The following is a 6,551-nucleotide window of genomic DNA, read 5'->3' as shown; positions in this document are numbered from 1 at the left end:
CCAACCATCTCTATAAATTTGTTTTTTTCTGGATGGTTCATGTTAATAGAGTCATACATGAGTCATCCCAAAAAGCATTATTATGACAAATAACAAAACTACCATTTTGGAAATATACTATATACAGTACATGTTTGGGGTACATGTGGGGTATGTTTTACAACAATTGCTTGTATCTAGGGAAGTAAGACAATCACACGAGGTCTAATAACTAGTAAAAGCATTTGAATTTTTATTCAAGTGTGACTGATTCCAAGCTCTTGACCTGAACACAGGGCTTGTGTTCTCTTCTGAACCTTTATGAGTTCAAGATGGTGACCTCAGCTGGTGAGGCAGGGTGGCCTCTTTATAGATGAGAATCTTAGGTTGGGTGGTCAGATTCCCATTCTTGACCCTGTATCCAAAATATGCAAAAATAAAACACGTTACTAAGGAAATATATTTTAGAGCCAAGTGAGTTAATAGAAGAACTCTTAACAAATTTGGTCCTTTCTCAATCTGATTACTTTGGCATCTCTAACATTTAAAAGAACTGATTCCTGCAGAGGCTAATAACAGAGAATCTTCTTGTTGAGAGATGTCACTTATTCTAACTGCATATTTGCTTATCTAAAAAATGTCTCCGCCACAATTCCAAATTCTTGGTCCTGAAAAGATCAGGGATACCCTGTGGATTTCTCACCCTGAGAGGGCTTGGCTGTTCTCATTTGGGGATATTATTTGTTTAAGCTTTGTATTTGGAATTGGAGCATGGCCAATTAACAACACTGTAACGGGTTCAGGTGGACAGCAAAGGGACACAGCCATACATATCCACGTAGCCATGGCCCCCTGCAAACTCCCCTCCCATTCAGGCTGCCACATGACATTGAGCAGAGTTCCCTGTGCTATACAGTAAGTCCTTGTTGGTTATCCATTTTAAATATAGCAGTGTGTACATGTCCATCCAAAATTCCCTATCCCTTCCCTCCATCCTTACCCCCATGACAGCCATAAGTTTGTTCTCCTAAGTCTGTTTCTGTGTTGTATCATTTCTTTTTAGATTCTTGGGGATATTATTGCTCCCTTGTCAAGGAAGGCAATATGTCTTTCTTCCTGGACCCAGGCAATTGGGAAATATTAAATCCAAGCCCTTCTGTTTCTTGTTACACCAAGGGCTCTCTGCTATCTGAGGGCTACTGCAGTGGGACACCACAAGTCAGGATCCTTCAGCCTTTGCAAGCCTGAGGGCTCAGGGGTCTGTAACTCGTGGCTGCCTTTCCCACACTCTTGGGTTCTGGCTATATTCTGGTCTCTGGCCTCCATTACTTTGAGGATATAAACTTGAACAGTGTGCATAGAGTAGTCATACCTCCAAGTGAGAAATCTCGAAGAAGTTATCAAAGACTCCTTGAAAGAGGAAAAAGATTTTTTTCCCTCTCACAGGGTGTTCAAGATTGCTTCAGAGGAAAGTACTCACAGAAAGACAAGACTGTCAAGGCTGCTAACTTCTGTTCTTGGTAACTGTTGCTCACAACCCTTGGACTGTGAGAGCTGGGACAAAAGCTCATGTATTTTCATATGGAATAAGAGTTCCACATGGTAATCAGTTACTCAATGAAGAGAACTCTCCATTCAGTGATACAGCTGAAATTCCCAGGGAACCTCCTTTGAGTGTCTAAGAAATACTTGGGCTTCCCTGGTGCCTCAAACAGCAAAAAATCCTGCAGTGCAGAAAACCTGGGTCTGACCCCTGGGTTGGGAAGATCCCCTCGAGGACAGCATGGCAACCCACTCCAGTGTTCTTGCCTGAAGAACTCCATGGACAGAGGAGCCTGGCAGGCTACAGTCCATGGGCCATAAAGAGTCAGACATGTCTGAGCAACTAACACTTTCACTTCACAGGGAACACTCAGACCAAACATTCTCAGAAATAATTACCTTGAGCAGCTATAAATCTCTACTGGTCATGAATTCCACATTTATCCTGCATATGTGAATGTCCATAAGGAAGCCAGTGTCTCTCCTTTACCAGAAATGTCTCAACAGGGACCATTAGCATCAGTGGCAGAAGTCACAGTCTGGGCCGAAATCAGATTTCTAGATGGACTTAGATTTCCCTCCTAGGAAGGACTTACTAATTGTCCAGCAAGGTGTGCATCTCCTGGGCTGCTGGTTTAGCACTTGGGCGTCTCTCTGCTTCTCTACCACTGCTGCTTCTAGGCTTTAGCATTACTCATTCACTACCATTTAATTTCCTATGCCTGTGTCATCTGAGGAGAGAGAGAACACATTTTTTACTTTCATTTTTTCTTTCCCAGAAATGCCATTGAACAGAAGTGCTCTTTCCTTCCTGCTACCAAGACACAATGAAAGGCCAATCCTGGTCCACTCTGCACACTAGACTCACAGGAGGTTGTGTGACTAGACCATCACCCTCCATTTCAGTGTGTGTTACAGCCCAGCTCTGCCCTGACCCAGGAGCCTACTTCTCCTCTAGGGGTTTCTGCTTCTTCTCTCTTCTAAAATCGCTTCTTCCCACCTTTTCCCTTCTCTCTGTTTTGTCCTCTTTTTCTCCTCTGACCGTTAGTCATCTTAGTTATTTCTGTTATTGTTCCTTTAAAAGTCACTGATTCCTGGGTATCTGTACACAAATGTTACTATTTTAATTCCTTGCTAATTTGATACCTCTTTCTTTATTATCTCTTTAAGAACCTAGCTGCTGCTGCTGCTGCTGCTAAGTCACTTCAGTCATGTCTGACTCTGTGCGATCCCATAGAAGGCAGCCCACCAGGCTCCTCCATCCCTGGGATTCCCCAGGCAAGAACAATGGAGTGGGTTGCTATTTCCTTCTCCAAGAACCTAGCAGCCCTGGGCTAATGAGAGTAGAAACAAATGGGAAAAAGTCTCAATTAACACACACCTAAAAGACATTCTTAGGTTAAATTTCAAATAGGTAATCCTTAGCTTCCAGTACTGTGACTGCAACATGAGTGATACATGTTATATACTATGTATCATATAGCCAAAGCAGCAAGTTTTCCTGTTTTATTGCATCTTCTACCTTTTTGGGTAGAAAATTATTTAGTACTTAACCTAACCAGAAATTGGTCCCAAACCCTCTAGCCATTCCGTGGATAAACCATGGCCCTGCTGAAATACTGTTCTGAGAGCAAGGGGGCTACACACTCCACTCGTGGAGTTACCCTGTGTTTATCACAGTAGATAAACATATCAATCTGTAGAGTCTATAGACTCAGATCAAGCTGTAGAGTCTATCTATCCAGAGTTCCATTTGTAAATCACAGCCATACTCCCTGGCTCCCATATAATCCACAGGTCTCTCTATTCCCTTTTTCAAAAGTTGCAGTATCCTTCTCTCCATAGCTCATTTTAAAAATATGTCCTGCTTATTAGCACTTTTGCACTCATGGTACTAATGAAAATTAGGAAATAATAAGATTCGGCTTCAAGATAACCTTGATGCGTTTTGGAAACATTTTTTTCCCCTTAGGTAAAACTGGACAATCCTTAGTAATTCACATGAAAACTCCAATATCTGAGGAAGCCAGAGAAACCCAAGCTGAGACTTTTACTTGGCCTCTCAGATATGCGAGTATCGCTGTTGGATTGACAGAGTTTGCTGAGCCCAGTTCAAAATGAGCCTCTTTGTCCTCAAGCCCTTACCTTATTCCCCTAGAAAGCCACCTGCTTTCCTCCTTCCTGTGCACCTCTCTATGAACCCAGGATGTGGATGCTGAGTGGCGCCAGCCATTGGAAGCAAGTCTTCTCTCTTTAAACTTTGGAGTCAAAAGCAGCTGAGGGTGTGTTGTGGGGAGAACAAGTTTCCACCTATGCTCTTTGCTCGATGTCATCCTTTTCCACATGGGTATCATGTTGGGGGCCGAAAATGCACAGTGCACACAAGTAAGCAGAGGGCAGGGAAGTGTCCCCCAGAACACCAAGAGTTCCTGAGTATTGAATCCTGCCTCTAACTCATCTGTGTATTCTGTAACATCTGGACCTGCACATAATACATCTTTAAGCAACTGCTCCCTTTAATGGTTGGACAGAGGAAAGGTACAGGTATTATAGGAGATAAGAATCATCATCTCCACAGCAGTAGTGTTTTTGATCAAGCTATCTCCAGACGATAGCATGGGCATCATCTTGTGGTCAGGATAGCTAAGAAGAAAAAAGTGGAAAGCAAATGAATCTTTATGTTTGTACACCTCACCCCCCGCCCCACAACACAGATACTGAATATTTATAAAAATTTTTAGACAAAACCGAGTGACTTCATTTTCTTTTCTTTTTTAGGCACCATGATGGAGACTTCCACATGCAGACTTAATTTCTTGTGAAAGCCTGGTGAGGAAGAGAAATGTTTCCTTCTTTTCTTCTAATCTTCTTTATTCCCAGACACTATTGCTAGGAGACTCACCAGCGCATAGAGCCAGACATGCTTCAGACTAGGTTGGAAATGGGTTTCTCCCTGAGAGCAGCCAGTGCCTGTGGAACTCTTACGCGGGCTCTATTCTGTGCCCCTCCCAATACTCTCAAGTACCATCTGACAGTTATTTTTGCCTCTGACAGTTAACCTCTAAAGTCTTTTCTGTTTTCAGCTAAATCTCTGGCTCCCACAGCTTCATACACTACCCAAGTCAGTGTGGCTTATCCTCTTCTTCACACCCCTCACCCAGTAGAGTGTCTTAAAACATTTTTGTCCCCTTTGAGAAAATAGCCTCATGATCTTAGTATAAAACCGGAAGAAATCTATCTATCCACCTATTTATAATTTATTTTTCCCAATGCATAATTTCAGGTTTCATCATAATGGTTACCACTAAAGAGAATTTCTACTGATATCCATGTCTTCTTTAGTCCAGTCTTTTAAAAGTTGAAGGAAATCCTAGCTTCCTGTTAGGCAATAACTTTCTGGGCTGCATTCCCTTCTTCTTCAGGGTTAGATGATTTCTCATTCTACCCTCCACTTCCTGAATCATTCCAGGTAAGAAATAAACCAACATAAAAGGCAGAAGCCATTGCTCAGGTAGACAGAAAAATTTATGGCATAATTACCTCATGAAAATTGTGGTTAGCCTGGGGCTCCCACAGAGCAGTCATTTGGTTATTTGCAGGCTCTGTTTCCTCAGGCATAATTGGTCTCCTCTAGAAGGAAAATGGTAACTTCAGCCTTTCTCCACTGAGTAACTTGAGAGTTCTATACCCCATTCCTCCTCATAGAAAGCTTATCTCAATCAGCCCAATCTCTGTCCAAGTAGGGATACCCCAAAACTCACCTCTGCATCAGCAAGCAGTTTCTCTGATATCCTCAATTTCCAGATGCTTCTCCATTCAAAAGTATTTCATTGCAGTTGGTTTTTTAAGGCAGGGTGGACTGATGCTGCAGGTGGGTGGTCTGTCCATGGTGCTCAGATGTGACTGAGTACAATCCACTTGTAAACCTCTAAGATATCATGGGTACAACTTCCAATATTCCTTTACTCTAGGTTTGACTGTTGGGGTCGGAATGTTGCCCAGGTCTGGAGCTTTCTTTACCTCGTCAGTTACTCCCCAGAATTCTGCAGTCCCAGATTAAGTTTACCTAAACCAACTGTCTCTCAGCAGTAGTTTATTTTTCACAAAGGAAATGCTCTCACATACCCACATTATATCACACCCTTTTAACTACATCTCTATTTGGACATGCATGAATATTTGGTTTGGGAAAAAGTTATCCTCCTAGTCAAAAATACCCTAAATCACTATATCCTCCTGCACATCACCTTCAGGAAACAACTTTTTAGCCACTGAGATGGAACTTATATATTTATATATTTTGTCTTGCTTTCATCTTAAAAAAGAGATGTGTATATAGTTTTAAGTAGCATGTGAAAAACTTTAGTGGCTTAATATGTCATGTCTTCATATGCCATGATATTCTCAATTTCAATTAATTTGAATGAAAATATTTTAATATGAAAAACATAACATTTATGTTACATGTTCTTTTCCTTCTCACTGTAATATTTTGCTCCATTCTTACAAGTTAGATCATGCAATGAGACTTTGAACATTTTAGTAGCCCTTGAAATACATTTACCCACTACCCTTCCAAAAATGTACTAATTGTTTCCCCTACAACCAAAAGTATAGAGGTATGATTATGACCTTTGTGCAGTGCAGTCAGGAAAAACCTTAATAAGGATCCCGAGGTACGATTGAGAAAAATCAGATCTAAAATTCCCAGTCTAAGTTTCAAAAATTCTCTAAAGCGTGACAGGTGACCATTTAACCAAATTCTTCCTTGAACTGTATATATGCCAATTTCCCCTGTTCCTTTATTTTACAATAGCAACAATTTTCAGACTCATATCTAAATGACAGTTTGAAAATACAATCCTCTTTTTTTCCCCTCATATCCTACCTTTGATGTAAAGAAGAAACAAAAACTTGAAAAACACTTTTTTAACAGTAAAATTATTTTCTCTTTTAGAAACCACTGGGCAATTTTACAACTATATGTCATAACACATTTGAAAACAATCAAATTTCTAAAAGCAAATATG

General features: G+C 40.9%; 1 long non-coding RNA gene across 3 annotated transcripts; it reads right to left on the bottom strand.

Annotated features, from left to right (window-relative positions):
• Positions 1-203: 203 nt before the first annotated feature.
• On the bottom strand, positions 204-5,736 carry LOC112447773 (uncharacterized). 3 transcript variants are annotated; one of them, XR_003035961.2, is made up of 5 exons: positions 5,283-5,727; positions 5,062-5,151; positions 3,667-4,164; positions 2,118-2,252; positions 204-394 (listed from the first exon to the last, which is right to left on the bottom strand). It is a non-coding gene; the product is annotated as an uncharacterized lncRNA (long non-coding RNA). The 3 variants fall into 3 exon arrangements; XR_009495513.1 differs by having other exon boundaries at positions 3,667-5,151; positions 5,283-5,736; XR_009495514.1 differs by lacking the exon at positions 5,062-5,151 and having other exon boundaries at positions 5,283-5,725.
• Positions 5,737-6,551: the final 815 nt, after the last annotated feature.

The sequence above is a fragment of the Bos taurus genome, chromosome 8 (genome assembly GCF_002263795.3).
Source record: "Bos taurus isolate L1 Dominette 01449 registration number 42190680 breed Hereford chromosome 8, ARS-UCD2.0, whole genome shotgun sequence".
Taxonomy (NCBI): domain Eukaryota; kingdom Metazoa; phylum Chordata; class Mammalia; order Artiodactyla; family Bovidae; genus Bos; species Bos taurus.
Note: the sequence above shows the minus strand (reverse complement) of the source record. Positions and strands in the feature narration are given on the sequence as shown.